Source organism: Fopius arisanus, unplaced genomic scaffold, assembly GCF_000806365.1.
Source record: "Fopius arisanus strain USDA-PBARC FA_bdor unplaced genomic scaffold, ASM80636v1 scaffold00032, whole genome shotgun sequence".
Classification (NCBI taxonomy): domain Eukaryota; kingdom Metazoa; phylum Arthropoda; class Insecta; order Hymenoptera; family Braconidae; genus Fopius; species Fopius arisanus.
The window spans coordinates 584,759-597,875 of NW_011887771.1; the positions used below are offsets into that span (position 1 = coordinate 584,759).

The window sequence follows — 13,117 nt, forward strand, 5'->3', positions numbered from 1 at the left end:
ATACTGATAAGCTGTTGGGATATCGAAGTGAAAATCGATGGATAATTAATTATTAATTTTCCGTCAATTATTCATCACTTGGTTTATCCGGGGAAATAAAATTTTAATGAAAATACATGCATCTCCCAAGTAAATAAATCTTGGGGAGAGAGTGTTGTTTTTTCTCAGTGCATGTGGAGGGAGAGAGTTCATTCCCCTAATCTGGAAGGAAATCGATGGAAGGTATCGTAACCCCTGGTGAAATAAAGAGAGGAAGATGGAAAAGATGGGAAAAGGGAAGGAAAAGGGCCTCGATGGGAACAAACTGACATCCCCGAGTATTTTTCGTGAGCGTCTTTAGGGGAAGAGGGAATTTCTTGCCCCTTGGGGTCGTGCAACCCTCGGATGTTCCCTGGATTTTCGTTGAGGAAATACTGGAGTAACCGAATGTGTGGGTGGGGTAAAGGGGAGATTCTGAATCGTAAATTTCACCCCCGTTGTCTCACGTATTAGTCATCGTGATTCACCCGGTTTGGCCTGCGAATGCGTGATGGAATTCTAGGGTTCACTGGACTCACGCACTCCGGAAACCTTCCACTGCTTCTCTTTTATTCGTTGGGCGATATATTTTTATTAATTTGGGGGTTTATCAGCCACTTCTCCACGTCTTAGCTCCCCGGCATCGCTGCAAACTCTCCACGTGGAGAGAAAAACTCAACAATGATTTCGTGACAAATTCGTAATTCTCAGCATTAAGCAGTTTTATTAACCATTTTAAAAACCTAATTTAAAACAACAAGGTTTATTAGTTATTATATATGTTAATTGTCGGGTCAAGCGTAATTTCGTAAACATTCGGGAGAACATGATTGTTCACGGTTATTGTTCCCAATTATTATTTTTTTAAATTATTCTTCAGATTTCTTGGGGCGTGATTTCTCGGTTACGCCAAAAAAATTTGAATTTGTTTCACGTGTGATGGAACTTCCGGTAAGTCTTGGGAATTTGTAAAAGGTGATGGTTTCTTATTCTTCTTTTTTCACTTTTTTGGTGATTTCTTATTTTGCGACGCCACGGAAACATTTGTGGGAATTATTCCATGGTAATTAATGAAATATCAAGAATGATCAAGACACATCGTCAGGAATTTAAGATCGTAATGGATGTGAATGAAATTTCTTTGTAATTCTTGAATTAACAAGAATTTAAAAATAATTCGGCATAGGAATATTCATTGTTGCTTGAAAATCCATTTAACACTGAAACTTCACTTTAATTTTTAAAAAACCACAAAATTCCACATGGCTACAACCTTTTTCTTTCAATTTGAATTAAAATAGTTTTTCCTTGCAACCCCCCCAAAACTTTTCAACACGCTAATAAAAAATAATACGTAAAGTTTTTATCAGCAAATTAGTTATTTCATTAATTATTCATGTAATTCCCCACGTTCTTGCATATTCCTAAAAAAAATAAATGGATTTGATACTCAATTTATACAATAAGTGTAAGACTTAACACTCTCATTAAAAAATCAATTCAAAACCTTAAAATGATATTTCCCCAAACTATCAAGATGCATAAAAAGTTTACAAATCATTTTCAATTGAAATTGAATTCAAATTCGAATCATTGAAAATACTAGATTCCAATATACGACGTTTATTCAAAATAATCAGCTATTCAACCGAGATATTTAAAACGCAATTCTATTTTCGCCCAATCCGATACCCGAGGATTAATGAAGCCGAATTAATTTTAAAGTCTCATTTGAAATAATAACCCCTCAGTTTTCAGCGACAGCATTTTTACGTGATCCCCTCCTGTCACACGTGGCATATGGAAATTAAAAAAAGAATGGGGGGAGAGAAAAAAGCAATCAGGACAGTCGGGTAAACGAATAAATGTCCATTCCCAGTCAATCATAAAATTCATTTGATCCGCGCAGAATTATGTTCCAAGTGCTCTACGTGGTTTTGTTTATTTTTCTAAACACGCTTGCCCAGTCAACGTCGATCACTCCACCCCCGCTCTATATATATACCACATGTGTAATATATATATATATATCGTTTTATTCGATCGATACCCGATGCCGCAAAACCTCGCGGGGTGCGACAACAGAGACACGCGACGGCGAATGACCGAATGGGATCGCGAATTCTCCATTCAATATCAATATCTCTGTATTTTTGCAATAAATAATTGCCATTAATATTAATTGTTCATTTGTTCAAGAAGAATATACTCATATAAAGAGAATTATTCTCGACCATTTCCTTTTTTTCTTTCTTATATTTGGATAATAATTCGGATTAATTAGGGCCTTATTTAGGTCTGATGCTATAATTTATGTTTTTGTTGTTTTATTTATTTATGTTCGTGTCACATTGAAAATTGACTTGAAATACATTTATTATTAAATTAAAATACTGATATTGTGAATGGTGTTAATGTTGGTGATATTATTTCTTTCTTTTAGCATTATATTTTCTTGTGGAGGAAAAATAGTGGAATGAATCTGATATTTTATGGGACTTTCCGTAATTTAGAGGTTTCATTACCGAGAAATTACGGGAGTGCTTCGAGGAAAATTCCGTCAGAGCCAATATTCTAGGCGATTGCTAAACGTCAGGGCACATTTTGGTAGAAATATTTCAGCGTATGTACATATGCGTATGTACCCGGGTAAATAACATTTTTCCCATCGATTTCCCCGGAACTAATGGGCCTGGAGGTAATGGAATGAATTCTTTTGTTGTCCAAAAGAAACGTCTAGAAAATAAAATTAAATGAAATATTTAAAATATCTACAATTGGTATTTTGACCCGAATTTGAGGAAAATTTTTGCAATTGCGCAAATTGGAAAATTGTACTGAAATTTCAAGAGAAACAACTCGAAATTTTTAATAGAGATGAATCAACACAAAATTCCTGCAAAATCTATCATTAAAGAATCTCTCGAACTACTGAAAAAATTAAATTGCATTTGATATTCAATTCCCAAAAATTCTAAAAATTTACGATTGCACTCAAAAATCAAATCTTCATTTACACTCCAAATCTCAATCATCTTGAATTCTCAAGAAACCAACGAACTCTAATAACCAAAAATTCCGTCACTATTAAACTTGCATAATTAAAAATTCTGTAATCACGATTAAAATTCCACTACTTGTTTTTCTAATTTTTTAACCAACGGAATAGACAATTGCAATAAAAATAGATTAATTACAGTGGTGAACTAGTTCTAGACATTTACCAAAAACCTGAATACGCAATATCTCGTGAAAAGCCATCGCCTAAATGAAAATCAGTTAAAATATCCTTAAATTCTCAAAGACACAGCATGTTGAATTTTGTAATAAATGTTCATCCATGCAGACACTGGCAGGACCAATCGCTCCACAGCACAGCAACTGCAATTACATATCTTGTAATAATTCAGAGTCCCTCCCTATTTACCAAACAAACTCGCCGAATAATGAGTGTACAAGAGGGAAATGACTGTTTACCATGGCGTGATGGAAATGTCTGCTTTATTCCCCGACGATTTAACTGTTCTCCACGGTCCAATCTCCGGGTAGGTGCTATCTTTGAATCTCAAAACGATTAATAAACCCCCACTGGTCATACCCAATCCTGACTAATGAAGCAACCATAAACCCACCAGGAATTAACTCATACCGATTCATACCGATTTAATGCATGTGATTACGAGTTTATCGAGTTTATCAGTCGACGGATGAAGTTATTCAGATAAAGCAAAAAGGACTTTGACTGCTTCTCAGCACTTCAACTTGTCTTTCTTCAATTTTGAGTCATCCCCTTTGTGTCTGGAAAACAGAATAAATATGATTGAAGGAGTGGGGCATTATCTCACCGGATGCATCAACGATCTCAATACTTTTTTTTCTCTTTGTTCCGCTGGTTCATTTTGTTGTCATGAATCTGTTAGTGTGTAAGACGAGGATACCATGTACGGCTGATTGCGCATTATTAAACAGCTATCAGACTGGGATCGGGTTTCAGGCTCTTCAGAGAGCAAGGTGGTAAACGAACCATCAGGAGCGTCCAATATTTTTTTTTTTTTACACTGATAAAAAAAATTTTCTCACGACGCTGACAAAATTATAGGGTGGTAATGCGTGGATTTAATTTTTTATATAATTTATATAATTTTAAGAATTTTCTACACACTTTCAGCTAAAATTCATATTTTCTCTTTTCATTTTTATGGATTTATGGTGGAGCTCGCATTCCATGAGTGCAAAAAGCAATCTGATATTTCATGGTGTATTTATGTTGTCATTTCAGAGAACATTTTTTCGTATCTCGAATTGAGAATATTCCAAATAAATAATTTAGTACGCGGAGAGAAATATTTAGTAAAAATTACGGAACTTTCAGATCACTTACCGATTACGGAGGCGATTCGAAAAATTTGAGTGACGGTATCGTAATTTTTCGGTAATTCAGATTAAAATTATAGAACACCGCGGAAAAATTGCATGACTTTAGATAAAAATTAAGTGAATTACCGTCAAATTTCCGACAACAACATTTCGCTCCAGAATTACGAAAAATACACGTAATTTTTATTAAATATTTATCTCAGTGTACGATTCACTCAATTATTTCATTCTTCGCACTGAGACCAACAATTCTGTTGCTAGATTAATCACTTCTGCCAAGTAAATTTACACCGCGTAAATATGTGAATTTTCTTTCTGTTGGTAAATTTACTTAACAAAAGTAATGGTTTTTCGCGGTGCGCGCAAATAAAGCCATCTTCACCACAAGCTTATGGGAATAAACTGAATTAGTTAATTGAGTTGTTAAAAGAGTGAAAATTCACTTGTGCAGATGAAATTCACGATGAGACGAGGATTGATGGACGCTGGGCCAATCTCCAATTAAAATGTCTCCCAATTACAATCATCCGTTCAATTACTCACAACTGAATTTATCCGTTACAATAAATTCATTTACGATAAATTACGCAAACAAACATTTTAATAATCCGAGTAGATGCTCTTCGCACCGTGAAATAACTCAATTTATAGGTGGCCCCTGTTAATATCCGAGAGGAATGGAAATAGCATCAATGAATATTCAGTTGAATTTCGGACTTCCAACTCTGGAGAATCCCATTACGTTCTATTAATCCCCTCGATATACGCGAAGAAGGAAATTCAACTAGACAAATTATTTATTCATAATGGAGTTCTTCATTGAAATATTTTCAATTCACTCCCACGACTTTCAAATGAAAATTACACCGAGGATAATGGAAATTCAAATGATCATCATTTTAATTTTTTGAGACATTCCTTTATTAAAAAATGAAAATTTCGTAGAGAAATCGCACAAAACTTTATATTTTGGTTCCACTTTTCCATGATAATTGATTAATGTTTTTGAATTTTAAAGAAATGGATTTGTATTTGTATTCCTTTGTAGTTCTTGAATTGACAAGAATCAAAAAATAATTCGGCATTAAATATTCATTTTTGCTTGGAAATTTATGCAAATTACCAAATTTCCGACTGGCTCTCACTAAAAATTGAAACTTTACTTCAATTTTTCGCAAAAGCTCAGAACTTTCCTACATACTATTAGAAAATGAAACTTTAATCAACGAGTCAGTTGATTAATTAATTATTGATATAATTCCCCACATTCTTTCATATTTATCAAAAAACCGAACTAGATTTTACATTCAATGTTTACAACAATTCTGAGACTAGAACTTTGATTAAAAAATAAATTCTCATTGAACATGAAAACCACATTTTTTGGAATTGTCAAGATAAATAAAAAGTTAACTAATCATTCCCAATTAAAATTTAATCTAAATTGAAGTAAAAAAAACGCATTAAATAAAGACAAAAGGCAAAAACGCTATTTTTTTTTACGTCAATCCCATCGGTAATTTCTCGGCTGTTTCTCGACAATTTCTCGGCAATTTCTCGACAATTCCTCGGCAATTTCTCGGCAAATTTTTTTTCCAGTCTAAGGAAATTCTCCTGAAACTTTTCCAAGACCTAAAATTTCGAGGAAAAGTTGGGGGCAAAGTTTGAGAATTTATAGTTTGAGCAGTTGGTGTCGTTTTGTTTTGCTTGTTGCCCTCTAATTTTAGCCTCGTGCTTCGAACGGGGAAAATAGAAAGGGTGGATATAGTTTGCGAGACTATACTCTTTTCTTCACGAGGTTCTCGGTGAAATGTGGTATAACGCCTCCAAAACACGGAATATTCCCTCCGTGACAAGAGCTGAGGAGAAATAAAAATGGAGAAAACAGGAAGTAAAGGGAGCCTGAGCAATTGATTGCCTTCTTTCCTGTTGATTATATCGGTAGGGATGGCATACGTTCAATTGAAGGAATTGATAGGGAAATGGAGATAAATAAATGTGGAAATGGAGTAAATGCTCAGGTACTGGTGGGTGAGAAAGGTTTTTTCACCGGTCGATAAAGCCCCACCGGTGGATCGCCCTCTCTTGTACGTCGACCTACATTTTCTTCAACCCCTCAGCTACCATTTTTTCCACCAACAATTGTCCATAAATACCCGTTGAAATTTTAATGGTCAACTCTATAACCAGGAAGTTATTCCGTTTTATTCAGATATTTCACGCAGCATGTCGTCTGAATTTTCAATTATCTCATCAATTCGATTTAAAACCATCAATCGATTTTTCATTCATTTATTCATAAATCATGACAACTTCATTGTTATTAATAAAATTCCTGCATACTTAGGTAATTCTTGATGTTCAACCAATAAAATAAAAAACAACTTTACATGTTAACAATAATTATTGAAATTCAGTTGCGGTCATTTCGTTAAATACCAATTATAAATTTATTAATCAGATTAATTAATCAGTGCTTCGAGGATTTTTGAAACGGGATCTAGGGATATAGGGACACACAGAATAGTTTATAAATTTTTTCTATTCTTGGCAGAACTATATATATCTTTTGGGTGAATCTGTTTCGGCTTTCAGCCGATTTTTACCCGAAAGTTTTAAACGAAACCTTGAGACTCGTTTGGTTTTTCGAAAGGGATACGAAGGGAGTCTCTCGAAAGTGAACTCGAGATTGTTACATGGACACTCGTTCGACCAGTCGGCAGGTGCGCACCGCTCAAATCGTTGCCGATTTTTTTTCCGCAACCTGAAACCACTTCTTAAAATTCCCCACAATCATGATTTCATATTGTCTCAGGGACTTGCACGCTCTCTCTTCATCCAACAAATTCCCTCCTCGCTGTATCGAACAGCCGTAAAATTAGCGTAACGTGTTCTTACAGGAATAAAGTGATTAAAACTCTGTAAAACGCGAGCGCGCGATTCCCCGCGTAACTGCAGTATAGAAACAAGCATAGCTATTAAATGGCGATAAATTCCCCGATAAAATTAAGGGACAAAGTTTTCTCAAGGATAAACCTCAAAAACCAAAATGATTGGTTAACAAGACGAGTGAGGAAAAGGGCCTCGCGCATACCCCAAGAGCAGGTGTTGTTCGTATAGTCCTGTTACTTCTCCTTTTACCCCCCTTCCATCACCCCTCCCCCCCCCCGCACATCCTCCCCGTGCCACTGTTCCCCTCGTAAAACCCATCTCAACTTGCACCCACAATGGGCTCTTGTAAAATCGAGCAGCAGGTATCCATCGCCATAGCCCATGGCCACAAATCAAAATCCACGCACCCTTGGATTTCCAAGAATATTACCCCAAAAATCCGATAATTCCGATGAAATTATTATTATTAATAATAACTGATAATAAATGTTTTTTTTGGTTTTTGATCCTTGATCCTTGATCCTTGATCCTTGATTCTTAATCTTGTCATACGTTTCATTCTTTCCATTTTTCCACTCCGTCAATTTCATGAATAATTGCTAATCAAAATGAATGATATAATTTCGTAATTGCCCTTTCAAAAATTGCAGGTCAACCCAGAATTTGATCAACTCGTATTGTTTCCTCTGTTTCTTCGTCTAATGCGGAAAATTTCTGGGAAATTTCAGTCGCAGAATCATCTGGATTTTTAATTACTTGAGGTTCAATGGAATATCAATTAACAAGGGTGACTGCATTTTTCGTTGATCTTGAAAATTCCTGAACTTCGGTTTTTTATGGTTAATAATAATTGATTTTTCAATGAGAGATTGAATTTTCGTGCTCATCGTGACAATTTAATATCGAATACAATTGAATTTTTAACATTTTTACGGTTTTGTAGTTACATATATTCGACAGAATATTCAATAAGTTAAATCGTTCTTCAATGCCTTGTTAAAAATTTCAAGTATTATTTTCCAATAATATATAACAACCTGAACAACAATTTCCATTTCCAATTATGTGTGTAAATAAAATTTCAATAAAAAAAATCGATCAACGATCTTGAAAATATAAAAAAATTGGGTTTTCCATATTAAATAACAATCGATCTTTCACAGAGGTTTAAATTTTCCCTATCCCCCGATTTTTCTCTTCCACATCGAGAAAATTCCCCCCTACAAAAATACCCCAAAAATAAAACAATTGATCTCTAAAAGCTCGTTAAAAATATGTAAAAAAAAAAGTAAAAAATAATGTCAAGTAGAAAAATTCTCCCAGTTTCCTAAAAATACAGTTGCAAATAAAATCTCTCACCTCGTACGAAGGGATCGTCCGAAGAGTTAGCAGGATGTGAGTGGTCGAGTGTATTTGCGCTGACCCCCGAATTCCCACCATGGACAAACAGAATAATTGAAAATTCTCCTATTTACACGGAAAATGGAAATGCGGTTGAGTCCCCCGCCCCCTCAAAAGACACGTACAGCACACAATTGTCATTTCAATCGGTCTATTGACGAAGTTGAAATATCAGAGGATCTTGGTTTTATCGGCTCGTTGACCCCAGCACGCGGTGACTCGTACTCGTCCACAGCATCCCGCTCTACAATACTATCAAAAATCACACACACAACACACACTGACACAATCTAGAGGACAACACCTACAGGAGGCGTATGCGCAGGGGGTGGAAAGTTGCTCTAAAAGCCTCTCCTTCCTTCCTTTACTCTTGGGCCCGATCGATGAAACGCTATTTCGCTCCAGGATTCGGCGTAGAAAGCGTTAATCGAGTGCAATCACACACTAGTACATCAAACCGGTCCCCTCTCAATCTTTTTTTTTTTTATTATTTTCCCCTCCGATCTCCAATCCCTTCACTGGTGTCCAATCCTTTTTGTCACACCGATTATAAAGTTCGTGAGAATTGAAAATAAATTGACAGCTCTTGGGGTTGGACTTTTGGGGCTGTTTACTGGGGCGGTTTTTTTAGCGGTGGAGTCTGCGATGGTTTCGCTATTTTTCGATTTTTTTTTTTTTTAATTTTTAGCAGCGGGATGGGATGTTGCACGGTGGACCGCCACGCTTGCTCTGACTTACAAACCCGAGTCCCGAGTGCTGTTGTGTGTCGTGGGGCTGAGCTTTTCTGCGCAGACGCATCAACACTCATTCGTAACATTCGTTCCATACTTTGAAATATTAATGCATAATGTTCATCCTCGATCCTTTGGTGTTATCAAATTCTCAGACATTCGGTAATCACTTGGTAAGTGAATAATTTAAAAGTCCTGGAAGTTCTCAGATCCTTCATTAATACTGTAATGAGAGAAAAAATTAATTTCAATAGTCCGGACATTTTCGTTACAAGGATACTTTGAAATTTTAATGGATAATGTTCACCCTCGATCCTTTGGTGGTATCAGATGCTGAGACATTCGGTAATCTCTTGCTTTGTCGATAATTAAAAAGTCCTAGAAGTACTTGAGTACTGAGATCCTTCAGTAATAGTGTAATGAGGGAAAAAATGAATTTCAATGATTTACAATCTAGGAATACTTCTACTATTTCACTAGTACTATTACATATATATATATACTATTATATATACTATTATACTTCTTTTCGGTCCATTAATTTTTTTTTCTGCATAAATATCGTAATTATTTGTCACTGCAATATATTATTTATAAAATAATCTACTATAATAGTCTAATCGAATCAAAAAATCGGCAAGATATTTCTTTATCTCAACGCTTTTCTGAAAATACAATGATTTTTTTCTGAATATTCCTTCACTCCAGCGAAATATGTACTTTCTCAATACAAAATTCCTCCAGTCGAGTCATCTTCAGAAATTCGTCACAATTATGACAATTATGTTCTTCCAGGAGATGCTCATGCTACTAATAAACGTAAGTGCACTCTCTTGCTAATTACCATTAAAAAATGTCTACAAATGATTCTCTAGAAAATAAATAAAAAATTTAAAAAAAAACCCCAAACACTAGTAACACAAGGTCATGTCTAATATAATGATTGAATAAAAACTAATTTAACAAATTTAATTAATTCATTCATTTTCTAATTAATTAATTAGTGCATCTTAAAAGTGCTTGCAATACTAAAAACATTATTATTATTATTATTATTATTATTATTATTATTATTATTATTATTATTATTATTATTATTATTATTATTATTATTGCTCTTAATTGTTTAAAAAAATATTGAACTAATTAATTATGAATTTCTCTTCTTAGTGTTCTAGGGGGGAATTACAAATCTGTCAATTTGCAATGTGGAAACGCGGAGATTGAAGAAGAGCCAACTCTATTTAACAAAATCCATCTGTCTCTCTCTCTCGCATTATCTCACTCTAATGCAATTATTTCTCCAACAGAGATGGAGCATTTCAGGGTATAATGTTCACTGACTTCCGGTTTCTCCCTCACCCCTCGTATCCTCCATTGCATTCTAACTCTGGGTGGAGCATGAAACCATCCCACCCCCTCCTTTATCGATATATTCCCTTCCTTGTTATTGTTATGTAATTTCATTCCCGTTTAATCATTCGATATGCCGGAGGGATTTGAGCGCTCTGGGAATTGTTCGGTTCGAAATTATATTTTCTACTCCTTTTATCATTAATTGGGTCTTAAGAGGCTATTCGGTCCCTTTGCCCTTTTTTTTTCATCTGTCAAGCACTGCAATCACTGTAATCGTAATTTTAACAGCAATTACTCATGCCGTTCCGTGCTTTTCTACACTGAGAGAAATATTCAATAAAAATTACGTGTATTTTCCGTAATTCTGGAGCGTAATGTGGTTGTCGGAAATTTTACGGAACTGTCACGTAATTTTTATTTAAAGTCACGGAATTTTTCCACGGTGTTCCGTAATTTTTATCTGAATTATCGGTGAAAAATAACCATACCGTCACTTAAATTTTTCGGATCAACTCCGTAATCGGTAAGTGAACTGAAAGTTCCGTAATTTTTACTAAATATTTCTCTCCGTGTAGCGCATTATTTTGTCAATGTGATATCGCTTACAGAGAAAAAAAAAAAGATCTCACCAACCGCACAAGAATATCTATCAACAATTTTAGCGATATAATAAAATAAAAATAAAATAAATAAATAAATAAATAATAAAAAGAATATTTTCAGCATTCTTTCATATTTTTTCGGTTTATCAGCTTTCAAAATTCTCAGAGGAAACAGCGCGGAAAAATTGCGTGACTTTAGATAAAAATTACGTGACAGTTCCGTAAAATTTCCGACAACCACATTTCGCTCCAGAATTACAGAAAATACACGTAATTTTTATTGAATATTTCTCTCAGTGTAGATTCAAATATATTTTAACGTGCATTGTTGACATGCATCGTATGGTGCAGTTTGTGCCAGTTTCTAATCGATCCCCCAGGTCACTCGATATTCCACAGATTCGATAAAGAGTCAATGGAATATTTTCCAATTGAAATTTAAATTTTCAGGAGAATATCGAACTGCTAGGGCGCAAATTGAGGATTCTAAAGGGAAATTGAATAGCCGGGGAATTTCCTGTTCTGTTGATTTATTTTTATCGCTTTTTCCCCCAAACACCCGAATTTTCAAAGAGAAAGTTTATTATTTGACGAGCAAGTTCATTTGCAACTTTTCCAACCGGAAATTTACTCGTAACCACTGCTCATATTCAGTTCTGCGAATGTTTGAGGGTGCACCCACCGTTTTTAGACACTCGAATAATGTTTTCTCCACTCAGATGTTTTTTTTTTTATATTAAGGACTACTTTGAGAAAAATCTGAGGAAAAAAAAGTTGGTAGAACCAGTATTAAATTGCTGTTTCATTGCATATAGTGTAGTTATTTTTGCAATCATTTCAAAATTTTAATAACAATTTTCCTATTTGCTACTATCTACTATTTGCATTTTCCAACATTTGTAACAAATTTTTGGAGCCATCATTGTCGGATTTCATGACATCCCTTCAGTCATCGTGCAAAAACTGATTTTTGAAAGAACTCAAAAATTGAAAAAAATTAATAAATGAATCAAATCTTAATTAATATCGATGATTAGAGATCAACAATACTTGCATAATAGAAAATAGTTCATTACAAAACAAGTGCGGGAAAGAGTTTCCTAATCACACGAGTCCCAGAATTCATGCCGCACGTGTTTTGTACGGAACTCTAGATTACAACGTGCGTAATTCGTCATTTACTGCACGGAGTGATGTGGAGTATTACGATGCAATTGAAAAAAAGTACTTTTTGATTATTGCGAGGGTTGTAATCACCCCTGTTGAAGGGACTTTTTCATCCCTTATAACATAAATTACTACAAAATTTTATGATACTCGTGAAATAAGGAGTTCTTTCCGAGCGAAGCGTGCGAGAAAGTGACGGTTTTTCCAGTGATTTTCGGATTTTCTTGTGAGAAGAAAATATTATTGGCAAAAGTAATTTTTTTTCTCACTGTAATTTATCTTTATTTAATTTATTACATTAACCAATGTAATAACGAACATTGCGAGGGTTGTAATCACCCCTGTTGAAGGGACTTTTTCATCCCTTATGACATAAATTACTACAAAATTTTATGATACTCGTGAAATAAGGAGTTCCTTCCGAGCGAAGCGTGCGAGAAAGTGACGTTTTTTCCAGTGATTTTCGGATTGTCGGATTTTCTTGTGAGAAGAATATATTATTGGTAAAAGTAATTTTTTTTCTCACTGTAATTTATTTACAAACCAATGTAATAACGAACATTTCGGTAATTC

At 34.6% G+C, this 13,117-nt stretch overlaps 1 protein-coding gene across 2 annotated transcripts in view; it reads right to left on the bottom strand.

Annotated features, from left to right (window-relative positions):
- Positions 1 to 9,396, bottom strand: part of tinc (tincar) — a 24,983-nt gene extending 15,587 nt beyond the window's left edge. For both annotated transcript variants that reach the window (XM_011303500.1, XM_011303499.1), the window contains exon 1: positions 8,647 to 9,396. The gene's annotated coding sequence lies outside the window, so the exon portion shown is untranslated. The remainder of the gene's footprint in view (positions 1 to 8,646) is intronic.
- Between the last annotated feature and the right edge of the window lie 3,721 nt (positions 9,397 to 13,117).